Below are 20,181 nucleotides of genomic sequence, written 5' to 3'. Positions count from 1 at the left end.
TGTCCTTGCTCTTTCCTTGTTCTTCCTCAGCAGCTTCCTTTTCTTTTCCCTGGAAAGACCTCTTTCTGCACTGGTGTGAGTATACCACTGGTGGAGAGTGCTTAAACATCTGCATTTGGGGGCTGAGACACAGCTCCCAGTGCCATATCACAGCACAGAGCCAAATCGATGCCTGACCTAAGAGTGAAGTCAATCCTTTGGCTCTGGGAATCAGTTCAGCACTGGACCAGGCCTTATTCAAGCCATTATTGCTTCACTGTTCAAAAAAAAAAAGGGAAAAAAGTGCACTTAAATGGGCTGAAATGTAACTCTGAACAGCTGAGCTATTTAGCTGGAGTTCTTAGTACACTACAGACTTCATAATAACTTTCATAACTCATGTTTTGTCCCTTCCCTCCACAGAGATGAAATGCACTGATTTACATTTGCTCTTTTTTTTGTCATTAACAGAAAAGAATCAAGCACTTTGTAGGCTGTGCAGGAAAAGAGTAAGTTGTTTTACTTCTTTTTTTTTTCGTACTCCTAAATACTATGAATCCATGAATATTTAAATGGCATCAATTCTCCATTAGCTTGTGGGTAATTTGCATAAACTCCAGCGTTGTCACTAGTGCAAGTGACACTGATGCCATGCAAAACAAAGCTGTGCCAAAGGTCGGGACATGGTGTGCAGTGTGACTGCCTGTGGCTGGAGAGCTTCCAGCCTCGCAGGCATTGCTGGCTTCAGCCTGGGGGACAGGAAGCCTGGAGCAAAGGAGGCTCAGCCTGGAGCAAAGGAGGCTCAGGGGGGACCTTGTGGCTCTGCACAAGTCCCTGACAGGAGAGGGCAGCCGGGGGGGAAATCGGGCTCTGCTCCCAGGGAAAAGGGACAGGATGAAGGGAAATGGCCTCGCTGTGCCAGGGGAGAGTCAGGTTGGACACCAGAAGACTTTCTTCACAAGGAAGAGTGGTCAGGCCTTGGAAGTGGCTGCCCGGGGCAGCGTGGAGTCCCCCATCCCTGGAGGTGTCTGCATCAGGTTAACACAGCCTGGTTTTTGGTGGCGGCGGGGGAAGCCACAGCGACAGCTCCTGCGAGAAGCTGCTGGAAGTTTCTAGTACGTCCGGCAGAGCCAATCGCTGAGTGCTCTGAAGATGGACACACTGCTGGCCCAATTAGAGAAGCTGGTAACGCCCCTGTGATGACTTATTTAAGAAGAAGAAAAAAAAGGCGTGTACATTTTCTTCGCGGGGTTGATGTGGTGTCGGGGCTGGGGCTGTCCCGGCTTTGTGAGCCATCTCGACAGGGCTGGCAGTGACCTTTGCCCGCCTGGCCGCTTTTAGCCAGCCGTGCCGCGAGCAGAAGGGCGGCGGTGGCTTCTCCTTTCCGTGGCCCTCACGAAGAGCGGCGCTCGATGGAGCCGGCTCCGCCCACGCCCCGGCGGCAGGAGCCACGTGGCTGGTGGCGAAAACGTGGCGAGCGATCCCCCGACGAGGAATCCCGGCTGTGAAAACGTGACGGGCGATCCCCGACGAGGAATCCCGGCTGTGAAAACGTGACGGGCGATTCCCCGATGAGGAATCCCGGCTGTGAAAACGGGGTGAGTGATCCCCCGACGAGGAATCCCGGCTGTGAAAACGGGGCGAGCGATCCCCGACGAGGAATCCCGGCTGTGAAAACGTGGCGAGCGATCCCCCGACGAGGAATCCCGGCTGTGAAAACGGGGCGAGCGATCCCCCGACGAGGAATCCCGGCTGTGAAAACGTGACGGGCGATCCCCGACGAGGAATCCCGGCTGTGAAAACGGGGCGAGCGATCCCCCGACGAGGAATCCCGGCTGTGAAAACGGGGTGAGCGATCCCTCGACGAGGAATCCCGGCTGTGAAAACGTGACGGGCGATCCCCGACGAGGAATCCCGGCTGTGAAAACGTGACGGGCGATCCCCGACGAGGAATCCCGGCTGTGAAAACGTGGCGAGCGATCCCCCGACGAGGAATCCCGGCTGTGAAAACGTGGCGAGCGATCCCCCGACGAGGAATCCCGGCTGTGAAAACGTGGCGAGCGATCCCCCGACGAGGAATCCCGGCTGTGAAAACGTGGCGAGCGATCCCCCGACGAGGAATCCCGGCTGCGAAAACGTGGTGGGCGAGCGATTCCCCGACGAGGAATCCCGGCTGTGAAAACGTGACGGGCGATCCCCGACGAGGAATCCCGGCTGCGAAAACGTGGTGGGCGAGCGATTCCCCGACGAGGAATCCCGGCTGTGAAAAGGGGGTGAGTGATTCCCCGACGAGGAATCCCGGCTGCGAACCTACCGGTGAGTTTTTGCTTCAGTCTCCTCAGGAAGGGTTCGAACTGGGAGGGATTAGTGACTGGAAACAGCTGGAAGGGGCGTACTGGGGATTTGGTGTCTGGGAAGAGGGAGGAAGGACAAGGCAGTTGCTGGTAGTGGGGTGGGATAAACCTGCAGTGCAGTGAGCACATGAGTTCTAAAGGGTGGCCTTTCCTTTTTGAACGATAATTGAATGTTTTCATTGCATATCAGTTGTTTATTGAGAAACAGGACTTGGTTTCAATGAGCAGGGACTGGAACGTGTCCCCTCGCTGCTTGCCTTCCCTAGCTCCAGGGCAGGTTGATAAAAGTCCACAAATAAGCCACTTGACTGGCAAAAGAATCTAGAAGAATCAGTTCAGGCTTCCATGGAAAAGACTCTGACGGTCTGGAAGGCAGCAGAAAGCTGAGGTGTAGCTGGAGGGGCAGTGCAGGCAGAGTCTCTTCTGTGTGAGGATGAGCAGCAGAGACAGATTTCCTGAAACATGGACTTCCGTTCCTGCTATTTAAATTGTTAAATGCAAATCCCTGTGCTTCACTGCCCAGAGACCCGAGTTTTTTTGTGAACGTGGGCTTACCAAGCAGCTCGAGAGACAGAGGTTAAAAGGCAGGTCAGCCCAGGTCATGGGTAAAATCTGAAGACAAACTGAGATTTAGCAGAGGAGAGTTGGAGAAGGAAGAATGACCAACAGGAAATGAAGCTCCAACAGTAAACCTTATCCTGAAAAATGCCAGATTGTTTTGCATTCCAGTAGGAATATCTGCCTTGGTTCTCAGGGTAGGATGCTGCTTGGTGGGATAGTAAAGAAAACAAGTAGTTCTCTGGGGAAAATGTGACGTGCCAGATATCCAGACATTGGGTGAAGTGCTGGAGGAGAAGAGGGAGAGAGCTGCTTGTCATTCCCAGCACTCCCTTGAGCCCAGGGTTTACTTCCTCCAGCTCTTGATGCAGCAGGCTTTGCACCCCGTGGTTTCCTTGGAGTGACACTGTTGTAAACCAGGCTTTTTTGGAGAATAATACTTGTGTGTTAGCTTGTGTGTAATAGTTACAGCTCACTGAATTTGAACAGTCTCATCAGCTGGAGCGTGAAGCCCTTGAAACCGCACATTCCCCTGTAAAAAAGTTGGTTTAGAAAATGGCCTTGTTGCCTCTCTTCCAGCCAAAACCCACAAAATTCAGCAGTAATGGTTCGTAGCACGGCAGTTTGGCTTTGCATGCTGCCTGTCTCAGTGCTGGATACATTCACTAAGTACTGAGGCAGAAAGTACCTTAGTCGTAGCCACTGATGTCCAGCCATTGGTGCTCCTTCCATGTGTTTTCAGGATTCAGTTTTGATCATTACGTGTTGGATTAAGGACCAAGTCGGCCTGTGAAGATGTTTGAGTGAAGTTAGTAATAATTAGGAACAATAATGTGTACTCACACCTGTGGTAGGAGATCTAACTGGAAGCTCTTTTGAAACAATGGGAGACATGGAGATTGAGGAAAAAAGGCAGATGGAAGAATCCTCCACTGCCCATTTGTTTGTTGTCAGCAACATAACTTGAGGAAATATGAGCTTTCAGGCTGACAAATGATTTAATTCTCCAGGCTTGAGGAGGAAAACTGGTTTGTTTTGTTTGGATATATCTAATATCCAGATATTAGTACTATAAACCATCATGTGACAGTACTCTTGGAGAAATTTGAGTAATTTCTTTTTGTTTGTCACTCTTCCCTGGTGACTTTATAGCCCTTGCAGCTGCAGAGGACCACTGGGAGGATTAAGTCATGGTTTGCCAGACTTTGACATGAACTAAAATGTAGGCAAAGGCTTTTGGGACCGAGTCTTATGGGATATCATACCAGGACATGCCAGAGGAGCTCTAGGAAGATGGAAACACTTGCGGGTTTATTAAGAAATCTAAGGAATGTGGAGTATTTCACTTCAATAAATGTCAATCTCTGGCTTCCGGCTCACTGCTGCTGAGACAATTTCCTCTTATTTGAGCAGAGGTCTGGAAGGATAACAACCAAGCTAGAGAATGTTGGCTATCAGCCTCTGCCATGAAATGAAGGAAAATAACATATTGACCTTCTTTTCTTTCCACTAATTCCATTCTCTTCGAGATGCTGACACAGGAGTAGAAGTCCTGGTTAGTAGTACAAAATAAAGGTGCCTTTCAGCACCCAGAGTTCCCCCTGGATAGCAAGAGGCTGGTGCCAGACTCCTCTCAGTGGTGCCCAGCAGCAGGACGAGGAGCAATGGCTGTAAACAAAACCATGAGAAGTTCCACCTCAATGTGAGAGAGAACTTGTGCTCATGGAGGGTGGCAGAGCGCTGGAACTGCTGCCGAGGGAGGGCGTGGAGCCTCCCTCTCTGGAGGCATTCCAAACCCACCTGGATGCACTCCTGTGTCACCTGCTCTAGGTGACCCAGGGGGTTGGGCTGGATGATTTCCAGAGGAGTTTTGTGATTCTGTGAAAAGGGTTGGAGGAGGGGCAAAGGGTATAGAGGGAAGAAGGAGAGAGACAGGTGGCACTGAAGTTATCTGATAAACTGAATTCCTTCCCCATTTTCAGCCACAATGATGAGAATTTTGTCCTGAAATGGTTTTGTCAACCCTGGGTCAGGGTGTCCTTTCCCAGCTCCTCACTGCAGTGTTGTCTGTATTTGTCATCCATGGCCAGAATTAAATGATAGAGTCCTAGAACATCCTGAGTTGGAAGGGGTTCATGAGGATCATTCAGCTCCTGAGTCTGCTCTGGCCTCTCCGGCAGAGCCAGGTACCTCCAGTGTGCCTACCTGACTGGTGACTGGGACTCACCAGTAACCACCACATGTAGGGGTAGCTTCCCAGTAGGAATGTTTGGGGTTTTGGCCTTCCCTGCAATCAAATGGAATTTGCAGCTCTGTGGCCAAACACTACCCAGACAGTGAAGGACATTTTAATACCAAATCCACGAACAAATCAATTTACTGCAGTAAAGCTACTTAGGGGGCCCATCTGGTAACTGCTAATTTACAGACTGGGCCATCTGCCACTATCACAAGCTGGGAAGACTGGAAAAGTTACCCAACATAGCCAACAGTTTGGCTTTCTTTTCTCTCCCCCTCCCCTCCCCCCATACTGTGTTTTGTTTTGCCACTAACTGACAGCACCACAGCGGTTTCTGTTGTGAAATCCAGACTTTTCAAACCTTGGAAAATCTCGTGCTGCTGCTGTGACTCAGCAGTTGTCCCTGGGTATGTTTATGCAGCGTTGAAGCTGCTGACAACAGGATGGTTTGGGAAGCTGGGTTTCTACCCAGCACCTGCATATTTTAGGTTGGTGTGACAGGATGTGTGGAAAATTTATTTTAAACGTGTGTTTTTAAGCTTTACTCCTCTGGAGTTGCAGAATGCCTTCAGGTCCAATGGAAATGATCATAGAATCATGGAGTGGTTTGGGCTGGAAGGGACCTTAAAGATCATCTAGTTCTGACCCATGGTAACATGTGACACGGAGAGCAAGTCCATTAAGAGCTGCACGTTTGTTCTGTGGTTGAATTGGTTTTGACCCTTTTTACCATGTGTGGTAAGCTTGAAGTTCTTCACACTTTACCCTGCTTGAGCAGGCCATTGGTTGGTTTTCTTCAAGGTCTGTGGGACTGGGACACAGTATTCTGTTTGAAGATGATGGGGTGAAGCTGAGCTAAATGGCTGGAGCTGTGTCAGGGCAGGTTTAGGCAGGATATTAGGAAAAGGTTCTTTCCCCAGATTATGTTCTGGCCTGATGGTCGGGCAGTGGTCATGGTCCCAAGCATGTCAGAGCCCAAGGAGCATTTGGACAACGCTCTCAGGCAACAGGGTGGGATTGTGGGGTGTCCTGCACAGGGCCAGAAGTTGGATTCAATGATCCTTGTGGGTCCCTTCCAGCTCAGGATGTTCTGTGATTATGTTACTCAATGATAAATACCTTACTACAGCAGAAAATTCCAACTAGGCAAAGCCTTAGACAGACTACAGTTTTCCTTTGAGAGTTTTGCCCTTCAAAAAGGGTTGGAATTTAATTCATGCTTTTTTCTCTGCTAACTGGATAATGTTTTAGGCACCTGAGCAGTGGAAGTGGTGGCATATAGGATTTACATACTCTTCAACAGATGGGGAAAACCAAATCAGTGCAACAGACCCACTGCTGATCTTCTGAAGGTTTGACCCCGAGAACTCCTTTGGGCTTCCCCGGATTAAGGTGGCAGATCATCCTAAAAGGGGGAAAATTCAGCAGCAACAAAGCTTTTTGTTGCCAAGGTGAAAACCCAAAGCCTTTCCTTACTTCATGAGTCTGATGGTACTCTGCTGGGACACAGACGTGCCACTGGAAGTTTGGAGCTTCCTTTTCCATCTGAGCATGCTTTTCCTCTCTTAGTGTGATTGAACATGTTATCCTTAGGGGACACGTTAATTGAATTCTCTGTCAGCTTCTGCTTTGAGAACGAGGAGGGCCCAGAGGACAGATTACCAATAGGGATCCTGTGGCTAAGGTGATTAAAAGTTGTTTGGCTGTGGAAGAGAGAATGTTGTTGTTCTCTGTTGTGTTTCCCAGCAAAGAGATAACACTGAGACTGACTGCAGGGTGACAGGTCATACATGTTTAATTTGAGCAGCTATAAAAAGAAACTTGCAGTAGGGCTGCTCGTTGGGAATTTAATAAATAAAAGTTAATATCATAGCTCAGTGTAATCCCAAGGAGAGCTCTTCATGGAATCCAAGCTATCAAAACCTTAAGATAGGAGGTGGTTGTCAAGAGCAGAGTAGGTCTGCAAGGCAGAATTCTCTTTTTATGTGGTGGAGTTTGGGTGCTGAGCACTGATCAGTTTTGTGCTCACAAGCCTCCTATGTCAACAAATCATAGAATCACAGAATATCCTGAGCTGGAAGGGACCCACAAGGATCATCCCATCCAGCCCCTGGCCCTGCACAGACCCCCCCACCAGCCCCACCCTGGGCATCCCTGGCAGCGCTGCCCAAACGCTCCTGGAGCTCTGGCAGCCTCGGGGCCGTGCCCATTCCCTGGGGAGCCTGGGCAGTGCCCAGCAGCCTCTGGGGGAAGAACCCTTCCCTGAGATCCAACCTAACCCTGCCCTGGCACAGCTCCAGCAGCTCCCTCAGGTCCTGGACTGCTGCTAGGATGTTCTACAGCAGTGGAGTAGAGGCTCAAACAAAATAACCCCCCCCAGGTTTTGCCCTAGGTTCCCTTGCCGTGGTTGTGGTGGGTGCTGTGTTTATCAATCTCCCATTATCTCTTGGCACTTCCCTGCTGGAGCCACAGTGAGCAGGATGGCTCTTTGTGCTACTGGAGAGATCCTCCAGGTGCAGCTGGTTGGGTGAAGGCAGCTGTGAGGGCACAGGCTCTGCCCCAGCTGTGCCTTGTTCCTCCGAGGCTGTAAGTGAGGCTGAAATGCAGTGTGGGGCTGTAACTTGGGTAGGGATAAGAAGAGAAGAGAGGGAAGCTGCAAGTCTTTAAATCTAGATCTGCCTTTCCAGAGTCTTGAGTTACCTTCTGTGCTGCACAAGAATACGAGGATGGGCTTTGTGTGCCTGCTGTGCTTGGATGCTGCTGGAGGCCCCCCTGGCCACATGCCAGGCTCTCCCTGTGATTCTGTGCTGCAGGGTTTTGTCATGATCCACTGAGCCTGCTGGAAGATGCTTTAATGTTTCTGATTCTGCCTTTAATGTGCAGACAGGAAGGCAGGTACACAGCCTGCTCTAAGCCTGAGTGCAAGATTACGAAATGCCTCGTAGGGGTTTAGACTGTTTTATTGAAGTCTGTGGTTTGTATTTGCCTGCTTTCCTCAGGAATGCACTCCTGGGAGAGGCACTGCACCTCCTGCAGCGTTGGAACCTGAGGAAATCGGCCACCAGGAGCTGTTGATTTCCTTCTCCTGTGATCTTCCACCTCTCTGTGTGCCGTGAGTATGGCATTGCTGGAATGATAAAACACCTGATGCAGACAACTATAATCTATTTAATCAGTGCACTGAGGGAAAGAGTTGGATTTAGGTGCCATAGTGGACTTCCTATTTTGGAAAGTGAGTTAAATAATTATCCATTGCTTTGCAATTTAGAAGTGATGGTGAGAGGTGCTTTGGCCTCATTTGTGTGAATTCTGCAGTGAGAATGGACCAACATGATCTCATTACATTTCTTGCTCTGGAGGACACTCCACACAGAAACAAGGTTCCTTTGTCTTTTGACTAAGTTAATGATTGACCAATATTTGTGGTTATTCCTTTCCTTATTGGAGGTTTCTTTGCTCAGTAAAACTTTCGGTGTGTCTTTAAACTGGATCTTTCAGCTGTGACTTCAAAGCTTTGTCTCCTTGTCTGTGGCAGGAGCAAAGTCTTGCCAGTGTAAAGTATCCTGTAAAGTCTTGAGCAGAGATAACCCCAAGTACAGCTTGAGCTTCTGAACTGCAGGGAGTTGTACACGATGAGGGGGGTGGAGAAAAGATCCCTGCAAGAGGTAGGCTGTATCTTTAAAAACTACCCAAGAAAACAAGTCACTTACTTCCTTCTGAGTCTAGGCCTCTTTGTTTGTTTTTGGAGAATTACTGCTGCCTGGGTGTTTTAGCTTGTAAAATAATCACATGGGAACTCAAGGGATTGGCAGTACAATAATCCAACAAGTTCCAATAACAAGTTGTCTTTGCCTTGGCCATCAGGGTTTTACTTTGCTGGTCCCTTTGATGCAGAGAAGCGGCAAGTGCCAGCTGGCAATGCTGGACTTTCGGGCACCTGGAATGTCCCATCAGCACCTGCCTCAGGAACTAGGCTTAAGCTTGTCTAGCCAAGAATTCCAGGATCATGCTGAGGCCAAAAACTTGGTTGGATTTGGATTTCTGTGACTAGGAATGGACACGTTGGAGGCAAGACTTTGGAGTGGAACTGTGGTACTGCCCTGCTCTTCCTGCTGCCTGTAGTAGGGGTGAGCAGGACTGAGCAGGGAAACAGGGCTCAGTTGGACAGCCAAGTTGAGAAGCTGTCAGTGTTTGTCAGATAATCGTTTTAGAAATAAATCTGTTATGACGTGGCTCTTCCAGACCTCTAGATAGAGCCATCTCTTGGGGATGCCAAGCTTCTGTTTTTCAGAGCCTGTGAGCACTGAGCTCTTAACTGCAGTTTTGTTTAGAGGTTAGGGAATGTTTCCCCCAAGCTTAGTAAAGAAAAAGTCCTACATGGCAAAATTACTTATTTTAGGGTTGGTGTAAATCCTGACATGAAATGGTTTAACCTAATCAAGCAATGCAATGTTTTAATAAAGCTGCCAAGAAAGAAGTAAGGGCTGTAGTTGTGCTCATTATTGCACAGAATAAATCTTCCAAGCCCTGCACAAAAATGGGCAGAACAGAAGACAAGTCGGCTCTCCTGTTTCTAGGCTCAGCAACAGATCAAGGCATTAAGACTGGCTGCTGCTTGCAGTGTGAGGAAAGGTGATCCTTCCAGCCTTTTCCAGCAAGGTGACATTGTCCTGTCCCTAAGGGGACTGCTGTAGCTCTAAACTATTTGAGTGGGAGTCTGTGATTTGAGGTTTAATTTGGTTTTTGCTGAATAATACCTCTTTCTTGGGGCATTCACTTGACACTTAACCCATTTTGCTGTTGCCCAGAGAGGTTGTGGACTTGCCATCCCTTGAAGTGGTCAAGGCTGGACAGGGTTTGGAGCACTCTGGTCTAGTGGAGGGTGTCCCTGCCCATGGTAGGGGGTGGAATGAGACGAGCTTTAAGGTCCCTTCCAACCCAACCCAGTCTGGGATCCCATGATTCTCTGTAATAGAACTTCCCTTTCTTTCCCTCTTGCCAGGGTTTCCTGCAGAAGCTTTATACAAAGCCAAGCCTCTGGCTGGGGTTGCTCCAAAACCACCCATCATCCCCTACCTAAAAAGGGATGTGTTTTTATGCAATCACATCTTCAAGGGCTTTGAGGCCAAAGGGGTCTGTGCTTGTGGGCTCTTGGCAGGTGCACTGAAGATTGTGAAGAGATGAGAAGCACGAGCGCTTCTCTGCAGGTTCCTCTGCTCTGCCTGATGGCCACAGAATCACAGAATTCTGAAGGCTGGAAAAGACCTTTAAGGTCCTCAACCCAGCACCGTGCTCACCCCTAAACCACGTCTTCAAGTGCCACATCCACGTGGTTTTTGAGCACTTCCAGGGATGGTGACTCCATCCCCGCCCTGGGCAGCCTGTTCCAGGGCTTTACAAACCTCGGTGTTATCTTCTGGGTGCAGTGAATAGTTTGGATTTATGATGCTTACGTAAGAGCTGTGAAGAGGAGGTATCTTTGTTGGCAGTTCAGTGTTGCCAGGCCTTTGGCTTAGTCACACACTAGGAGAGGAGGCATCTGGCAGCAGCAAACCCCGCTTTTGTTCTGTTCTTTGCAATTAAGCTCCTGTTTACCTTGAGGTTTTCTGATGTATTATTAATCCAGTTTTTGTTCTTAAACCCTTCCTAGGGAAAAAGTGGGTTTAAAGTGTGCTTTAAAACCAAATTGGTTTTATTTTTTCACTCAGCTGTGAGTCAGTTGACTGCATTTTGTGACTGCATACAAAGGCCTTAATTTCAACTCTGACTAAAAGGGAATGACTTTTGTGCTGTCTCTGTTCAGCTTTAAAAAAGGAGCTAAGTGAGCTCTCCTGACTCAAGGTGTGTGCAGTGACTGGTGTGAGAATGCAGCTGTGGTCAAAGCTACTGGTCAGGACATCTAAGATAAGACTTGTGAAAGAAAAATAGACCCCCTGGAAGTATCAGAAGGCATCCCCTGCATTAAGGAAGCTGCAGTTAAATCAGGTGCTGATCTTACTTGCTGTGACACCTGGCATAGATCCATGGCTGCTTAGCTGGAGAACTGAGCCAGCCACAGGCAGCTTTTGGAAACAAATAGGGATGAAAAAGGATTTGTCCTCCAGATGCATCAAATCTTCACTCTTCAAACAAGGGTGTGTAAGTGGCCAGCAGTGTGGACATTTAATCACGTTTTTTATGAATTGAGCCAGTGTGCAACATCATCTCTTGCCCACACACACGTGTCCAAAGCTGATCCAGATGCTGCTCAAGGCAAGCTGACTTACCAATTTCTTTGGGGAGGGATGTGTTTGAGCTCTGAGAAATGCACATCAAAAGCTGCAGATAATCAACCATTCCCTTCCAGTGAGGAGAAGATAAACTCCATGTTATTGGCATTTCCAGTCCCAGAGAGGGCTGGGTGAGGTTTGCCAGCTGTTCCCTGGTCAGGGAAGGAAGGAGGTTGTAGAATTGTTTCCTGCATGGGCCCTGGGCCTGGCTCAGAGCTGTGGTGGTAACTGGTGGGGCAGTCTCACAATAGGGTTTTGCCTAATTTCCCAGACATCCTCACTTTGAACTCATGTTTAGGCTGGAAGGGATCAGCCCAAACCTCCTGCTGCAGTGGGGTCACTGAGAGCAGCCTGTCCAGGAATGTCCAATTGGGGTCTGAATATCCCCACGGCTGGAGATTGCACAACCTCTCTGGGCAGCCTGTTCCAGTGTGTGACCACTCTCATGGTCAGAAAGGGTTATCTTGTGCTCAGATGGAATTTTCATGGGTGTGTTTGTGCCTTGTTCCTGCCCATCAGGTACTTGGGCACATTGATATGATCATCCCTGAGCAGTCGGAGCTCTCTCAACCTATTCTTGCATGAAATACTCCAGCCCCTTCATCCTCTTCTGGTCCTTTCCTGGATTTTCTCCTGTAAATCCATATCTTGTACAGGGGAGCCCCAATGTAACAACACTCCTCCAGGTGTAGCCTCACTGATCACCTCCCTCCCCATCCTTCAGTCCCTTCAGAAAGGGAAGGAAATCGTGCCTTTCATTTGCAACCGCAGTCATCATTAGGAATAACAACAGCAAAATCCCAAACCCAGTTGTGTAAAAAGTATTACTTCCAATGCAGCTTGGATATAATTTTAAGAATATTTTCATGCATACACTTCTTATATCAGAAAAATACATGTAAAGAGAGGGAGAGAGTGGAAACTACTGAATATAGATTTTGGGAGTGGTGTGCATTGCAGTGATGGGCTGTACGGGGGCAAAATGCATTTGTTTTATGAGGAAATAGCTAGGGAAAGGGCAGCAGGGGAAGAGGAGTGCTGCAGGAATAAATGGCCACCAGGAATTTCAAATTCAGACACTGGAGAAGGTGAGAATTTGTACTGGCTAAATGAATTGGGTGGAAAATACCATTGTCCAAAACTGTAAACTCAAATACTGCTATTTTTAGACTTGTTATTCCTGTTTGGTTTTTTTTCTCAGTGGGTTATTTTGGCTCTAGTGACCTGGAGGTGTGATTTTTGTAGATGTCTAAGACATGGCAGTCAAACTTTCTTTGCAGAGCAGAGTCTGGTCTTTGCAGTGACAGTACTGCTGGTGTGATCTTCTGTGCCACTCGGCCTATTCCTTAGCAGCTTTCTCACCAGCACCTTTCAGGCTTTGCTGCAGCTGAGTTTTACACATCCAAACAGACTACCAAGATCAATGGAACATTCCTTTTATATGTAAAGAATATAAAGAAGCTCTCCAGGTTGGATGGGGCTTGGAGCAACCCCATGGCAGGGGGTGGGACAAGATGAGCTTGAAGGTCCCTCCCAGCCCCATTCTGTGATTCCATGAATCCCATTTGCCTTGACGAGGGGGGTGTGCCTGCAGAACAGCCAGCAGAGATTTGGGAGCAGAGCTGTGGGTGCTCCCTGCCGTGTCTCTCTCCCTGCTCTCACCTGTGCTCCATCCTTGAGTGAGGAGCTGCGTGGGGGTAGCAGGTCTGAGCAGGAGCACCTGGCACAGGGCTTGGAGTAGAGCAGGAGAGGTGTGGTGAGACCCTGTGGGTCTGGCATTCCTCTTTCAAATACTCATTCCAGCAAGTGTTTATTGGCTATTACATCTAAGCTGTGTATTTACAGATTCTGATCGTGTTTCAGCTGGAGAGCTTTAACAGTGGAGTCCCCCATCTCCAACCTGCCTTTTGAAAGCAGTGTTATATTTAGCTGGTTTTTTTTTATTACTGGCAACTTCAGCAGTTGAAATTGGACCTTGGGGCTTCAAAGCAGCTGCTTGCTTAAGGAGGAAGCATTGCTGAATAAAAGCTCCCTGCTCTGCTCCCCTCCCCCTGCTTTACTACACTCCCAGCTGTGTGAGCCCAGCAGCAAGGAAGGGAAGTTGGCCTTGAAGTGAATCTAAAGAGGAAAGAGAGTGGGAAGAGGAGAGGTGGAGTCAGCCGGGGAAATGCAATAGCAGCCCGCAGCGTGGGAAGATGAGAAAGCAGCAGCAAAGGCACTGATGGTTCAAGCTCTGTGCGGGGGAGCTCTGCGGAGCAAGGGCTGAATAGAGGGGAGGACCAAGGAGTTTAAAGAGTGAGCACACTCAGAGAAAAGGCAGGGATTGTACTCCTGGTTCTTTCTGGAGTAACAATCAAAGGAAAAAGGTAAGGGGGACAAGGAGGAAGCAAGTGAAGTCGGTGCCAAATTCCGCTTCAAATACGAGCCTTTAATAAACAAGGGGCTGTGAAAGCTGCAGGACACTTGGAAATGTCTTTGGTGTAATGCAGGAAGCAAAGAATACTAAACAGGGTTGTGAGAATGCTGTAGACATGAATCTCCTATTTCATTATATTCTTATTTTGGTTGTGTAACTGTGCTCTAAGCTGGCCCTGGCAATACATGTTTTAATCCTTAGTGCAGTTCAAGTGTTACTGTATTTCATGGTATGAAAGTAACTGTCAAATACAATTTTTTAAAAAAAATTTAACTATTTTTTTTTCCTAAGGGATTAACAGAAACCTGGAGACAGTAGGATGGTATTTACCTTCTACAGCACTCCTGCCTTCAGTAGAGAATAGGGTGGCTTTTAGCCAAGTCTAACACATTCAAGTTGAACTCCACGTATTTTAGGCAGCTTTTGGTAACTAAATCAGTTTTAAATGCACCGAGTAAAAGTATCAGGCTCAGCTCACTTTGAACTGTTAAAAATGACTTGACTGCAACTTTGAAGGCTTGGAGGGAGTTGAAAGTATGTGCAAAAGGAAACAAAGTTTGGGGTAAAACTTTGCTGGTATCTTTTAGAGCAGTGCAGTACGTACTCTGTAGTCCCATTTTGTCAGACCACTGTGGGTGCAATTAGTCCCTGCGGTTGCTAATGGCTCTCACCTTTCAGTGAGGGTGTATTTCTCTCTCCCTTTGAACCAGAAGGAGGTGGAGCTCAGAAGTGGCTGGCTCAGCTTTTCCATGGGACTTGAAGCAGGCCCCTCAGTGTGGGGCCCTGTGCCCCAGCCAGCATCTTACCACAGAGACATCTCTCTTATCTGAGATTTATGAGGCTGGCAGTAGGGTTGGGCTTGAGTGGTTGTGCAAACAGGGTGGCCAGCGGGACAGGGCTGGTTTTTTGCTGTGCTGCAGTGCAGCCCCCCCCAGTACAGCTGTATCTCCCCTTGGTTACCAAACCCACAACTATTTAGGTAGTCCTGGGTAACAGTAGTGCTTTGCTTACCCTTTCTTTCCTTTGGCAATGGTAACAGACCAGTGACTCACTAGAAAAGACACAAAACTTTCTTCCAAAGATTTTCAGAATTTAATTTGACTCTGAACTTCATTCTGCTGGCTGAGTACTGCTAGAATGCTAAATCTTCCTTGTAGGGTCCCTTTAGCTGCTGGAAGGCCACAATAAGGTTACCCCAAAGCCTTTTCCAGACTGAACTATCCCAATTTTCCCAGCCTTTCCCTATAGCAGAGGTGCTCCAGACCTCTGATAATTTCTGTGGCCTCTTCTGGACTCTCTCCAGCAGCTCCACATCTTCTGCTGTTGGCCCCAGGGCTGGCAGCAGCTCTGCAGGTGGGGTCTCACCTGAGCACGGCAGAAGGACAGAATTCCCCCTCTCCTGCTGCCCACACTGTGGGATCAGCCCAGGGCACAGGGGGGTTCAGGGCTGGGACAGGTCTAGCTCTCACCCACCAGCACCCCCAAGTCCTTCTCCCAGGGCTGCTCCATCTGCTTATCCCCAGCCTGGATTAATTCTGGGGGTTGCCCCGACCCCAGTGCAGCAGCAGCACTTGGTCTTGTTAAGCCTCATGAGATTCCCAGGGACCCAGTGCTCGAGCTTGTCCGGGTCCCTCTGGCTGAGCCCATCCTTCAGGTGTGTCACTGCCACTCCTCTGGCTGAGCTCTGCACGCTCCAGAGGAGCTGATGCTGTTGCATGGTTTATCTGCAGCTTTATATCCTTCCCCATTGGATCACCAGCTCTATTTTCAGAGGAACTTGCTGTTGATCCTGGTTTCTCTGTAGGCTTGGTGAGCCCACCCACTCCACTCTCCTCTTGCCTGTGTGTAGCAGGTCTGCTCTACGAGCAGAGCAACGCTGCTGTAGGAGCAGCTTTCACCAAGCTGCAGCTGAAAGCTGCATTTCCATACGGCTGCCTTAAAAGAGAACAGCTTGCTTTGGGCTTTCTCTTGTGGCAGAATGCCAGGCTGCCCCACCTTCCTGCTGGGGTTGTGGTGGCTTGCTGAATGATAGGATAAATCCACTTTTTCCCCCCCTCCTTCCTAGCTCTCTGTTGAGGGACTCATGCAAGCCCTTCTCTCTGAAAGGCACGTTAGAAGCCTTAAAATGCATAAGAGTATCAAAGTGTGACGTGAGAGAATAATCTACATAATCAGATTTTGGGGTTTATCTAGGCTTTTTGTACAGAAAAGGCCGTGTATGGCATGTTCAGTGCTGAAATCTGGACTGTGACCTCCTCTTTCATCCTTTTCTCTGTTTATTTAACCTGCAAAAAACGTCTCCTTTTGGCCTAACTGGCATGGAAATAAGTATTGGAGGCCAGAGGAGAGCTTGAAGTGACTCTTCAAGTAGCAAAGGCCTAAAATCAATGAGGTGGATTTTTTTTAAGACAAGAGTATCCATGCTAGCAAAGAGGTACCAGATGAAAAATGGGGAATAATTCAGCTTGTCTGATGAGGTTTCAGGAGACAGTGGACCAGGTGAGTCTGGATTTGGATGTTACCCATTATCAGGCTTGGCTGATTTTAAAGAAGGGTTTTGATGGTTGAGGCTGTGCTGTAGGTGGACTCAGACTGAGGGTACACACCTCCAAAATGTGTTCTCTCTGCAGTGGTCCTGGTCATGCTGGATAGGGCAGTGAAGTGCTGCCTCTCCTGGAGGGGATCAGGAGCAGTTAGGTACACTTTGTGCTGGAGGATTTCAAATCTGATGCAACCAAATGAGCTGTAGCTGAGATTGGACTCACACTGGTTTGCCCCTGAGGTCTCAGAGCAGATGGTGAGAAGGTAAAAAGGTGATTCTGAGCAGGACCAGGGTTGGCAGCCTTTGAGATTAATTTTTTTTTTGAACAAACAACAGCATGAATGGGCATGAAATTCAGGATGCCATAATGTTTTGAGCCATCTGTGACCTATTAGATTATGATAATGATGAGAACAACTAGAGTTTAATAACTCAGTGCCTCAGACAACCTGGGGAAGGGTAAATCCAGAGTCATCCATCTGTGCTTTGCTGGAGCTGCACTTGGGGAGGATCCTGGAAGTGGTATCCTTTGAGGGAGCAAGGAATGAATATACAATGATTTCTCTAGCTGAACTTGTTTGTGAAATGCTGGCTTTTCCCAGGAAAGCACATATAAAAATAGCAGTCAGCCCTCTCTAGCCATGGAGCACATGTCTGTAGGCTCAGCTTTGAAGCTCACCAGTTGCTGCAGCTTCTCCAAAGAGGTTAAAATGCCTCTGTAATGGAAGTGACCTGAGCACTGGCATTCATTATTGCATTCCCCCACCTCTAGGCTGCTGCTTGGAGTCCGAGGCGTTTAAATGAGTTGTTCCAAATGGAGTCCTTAAATTCTTCAGTGCCTCTGATGCCAGTGGGGAGAGCTCAGCTGTGCTCCCCGGGCCGGTTGTGTGTCCCCAGCGAGCCTGAGCTCTGTGTAAACCCCACTGTGAGCACTACACATTCTTTCCTGTGCCTTCCCCTCTCATCTGGCTTACTCCTCAGGCGCTTTCATTTGGCAGAGCTTTACCAAAATGCATAGACATGGAGCTCCTTCTGCAAGGACCTCTGCAAGGTCTTCCTTCAGCTGAAAAAAATCACATTTATTCAGCTTTCCCAAGCTGAATGTTTTCTTCAGCAACATGGAGTGACTCTGCTTTTGGCTGAAGTCTGTGTCAGACCATTATAGAAATTAGGCAGCTGCCCAAAAGTCTGCCAAGGGGCAAAACCTACTTGCCATGAAAGCTTTTAACAAATGAGATTGGTAGGTAAGTCCATGACCACCTGGGCTCCTGTGCAGCAGGATTCCTGTGGACATCAAAATCCTGAATGAGTTCAGCCTCCCCTGAACTAGTCTGATGTTTTAGAAGTGACCTAATTGAAAATACAGCCAGTAATGTAATTATCATCAGGAAACAGCTCACCTTCTGTTGCTTAATTATATTTTCCTTGTATACTTAGTCTGTTTCAAAGAAGCTGCCTTGGATGGCACACAGGGTTTGCCTTTAATTACTGTTGTATGGTAATTGTCATGTAATTATGCTGTTACAAATATAAAGTGCATGTATGATTGTGGGGCAGTGATTTATGGCATGTAAGCATATTTTAAAAGTGTTAGAGATGTTCTCCACGCAGGATTGCTAAGCCCTTTAATGACAGGAGTCACTCACAGCCATCCAGTGTTTTAATTTCCCAGTGTTTAAGGTCTCCTGTAATAATGCTACTTCATCATCAAGTCAATACTTTGGGAATTACACTGGTTGCTTGTGGTGAGGTATTTAATAATCCTCATCATGCTTGCATAATTTGCTAGTGCAGAAATAAATTGGGCATCGTGATAGGGCAAGGGGGAATGGCTTTAAGTTGAAAGAGTAGATTTAGATTGGATATTGGGAAGGAATTGTTCCCTGGGAGGGTGGGCAGGCCCTGGCACAGGTTGCCCAGAGCAGCTGTGGCTGCCCCTGGATCCCTGGCAGTGCCCAAGGCCAGGTTGGACATTGGGGCTTGGAGCAGCCTGGGACAGTGGAAGGTGTCCCTGCCCATGGCAGGGGGTGGAATGAGGTGAGCTTTAAAGTCCTTTCCAACCCAAACCATTCCATGATTCTGTGATGCTACAGGGAGTGTTTTGGTACCAATATGTGCTTCAAGGTGCTCAGTGTGTGCTGGTTGAACAAAGGACTGGTTTTAATCCCCTTGTTAAAAGGATGGAGGTTGAGTTCAGTGTTAGCACCTCACCTGTGCACACGGGAGCAGTGACTTTGCAATCCTCTCCTTCTGCTAACTTACCTGATAGCTCTGCCAGGGCACCTCTGAAGATCAAATTTGCTCTGAAAGGACACAGGATCTCTGGAGTTTACCTTTGTATTAATTACTTTCATAAACAGGTCATGACCCCAGAGAGGTGACAGAAGAGGTTTTGAATCCTTTACTCCAAAAAAACTCCATGAGGGGCTGTAGCACTGGAAACCTGAGCCCAGAGCTGATGTGAATGAAGTTATTGATGGCTGAGTGTGCTGAGCACTGTAGCATCCAGTTGCTTGCAGAGGGAAATTTGGGAGCACAGTAATTCGTGTATCATTAACCTTCATTCACAATTTAAAGGTGCTTGTGGTTGGTTGGTTTTTTTGCCCCAGGCTCTTTATTCATAACTTCCTACATTACTCCCCTGCTGCAGTGTGCTTTGTGATAGAACTTCTGGTTTATCACAGGATTTGCATTTCTTTTTAAGGTGTTTTCAGAAGTTTTGGGCTGCACTGAAGGGACAACAAAAACTGTAGGCTATGTTTAAGTGCTAGTCCCTGAAACAGCAGTGAAACCCTTGCTGTCCTGGTGATAGCAGAGGAAGACAGTCCCAGAGATTCCTGGCTGGGAAAAAAAACTGCAGAGGCACCCACTGGGCAAGACCTTGTACAGCAAGTACTTTATGATGGGTGATTGTAAGTTGCCTGGGAAAGGCTTTCTGAGCACACTGTGGTTCCTGGAATTAACATTTTCACCCTGGATTTCTGTGGTACATATTGTACAAATGAAAGTTGTGTTGGGAAAATAAATCTCCAGTTTTGTGCTTGTGCTAAAGCACAAATGCTATTCTTGTGTTATATTCCCAAATGAAGCAAAACCAAAGTGACTGGACAGAACTCAACTGCATCTGTCTGTTCGCAGTGGAACCGAGCATGAGGCAGTGAAGTGTGACTAAACTGTGCTGGCAAACGCATTTTTATCCTGAATTAAATTTGTCTGTGGGCTTTGGCTCACTGCTCTGCACAAAGGGTGAAACTGGCTGTGAAGAGGACAAAGAGCTCATCATGAGCACACGGAATTGCTCCGACACGCTGCACCGTGGCTTTGCTGAGGCTGGGTTTGCTGCAGACCTGCAGGAGCAGGCTCAGTATGTTTGTAGCCCCAGCTCAGGCACCGGGCAGATAATGTTGTGCAAGTCCCATGCTCGGTGTCCTGGTGGCTGCACAGAGTCGTGTTTGGAGCAGGGTAGATGACAACCAGGGTCACTATTTTCCTGCCCCTTACCCTTGTCAGGCTGGTTACTCGTTGTTTTGCATCTTCCCCTCCGCCCTGAATTTTCTGTTGCTGGAAATGTCAGCATTGCTTAAGTAATTTTATCCTTTCCTTTTAATCCTTTTTTTCCCTCCAGGCTTGTGTGTTTCCTGGTCTGTGGGATGCTGCCCCAGCATACACACACACACACAGAGGCCTGGTCTGTTGCCATTGGCACAGCCCCTGCAGTTTGCTAACCCAGCATCTCTGGTACAAGGCTTGCAGGAGACATGAGCTGATCCTTATAGGATGCTGAGCTGCCAGCACAGCCAAGGACTTCCCCCAAGGCTGGGGGA

General features: G+C 48.1%; 1 protein-coding gene across 3 annotated transcripts in view; it reads left to right on the top strand.

Moving 5' to 3' along the window:
• The first annotated feature begins 2,212 nt into the window (after positions 1–2,212).
• Positions 2,213–20,181, top strand: part of TRPM8 (transient receptor potential cation channel subfamily M member 8) — an 87,829-nt gene continuing 69,860 nt past the window's right edge. For 2 of the 3 annotated variants that reach the window (XM_048309902.1, XM_048309901.1), the window contains exons 1-2: positions 2,213–2,295; positions 8,130–8,242. The gene's annotated coding sequence lies outside the window, so the exon portion shown is untranslated. Of the gene's footprint in view, positions 2,296–8,129; positions 8,243–13,627; positions 13,766–20,181 lie in introns of those variants that run through there. The other variant, XM_048309903.1, reaches the window with a different exon arrangement.

This window comes from Corvus hawaiiensis, chromosome 7 (assembly GCF_020740725.1).
Source record: "Corvus hawaiiensis isolate bCorHaw1 chromosome 7, bCorHaw1.pri.cur, whole genome shotgun sequence".
NCBI classification, from domain to species: domain Eukaryota; kingdom Metazoa; phylum Chordata; class Aves; order Passeriformes; family Corvidae; genus Corvus; species Corvus hawaiiensis.
The sequence above is the reverse complement of the archived record's forward strand: the minus strand, read 5'-3'. Positions and strand labels throughout refer to the sequence as shown.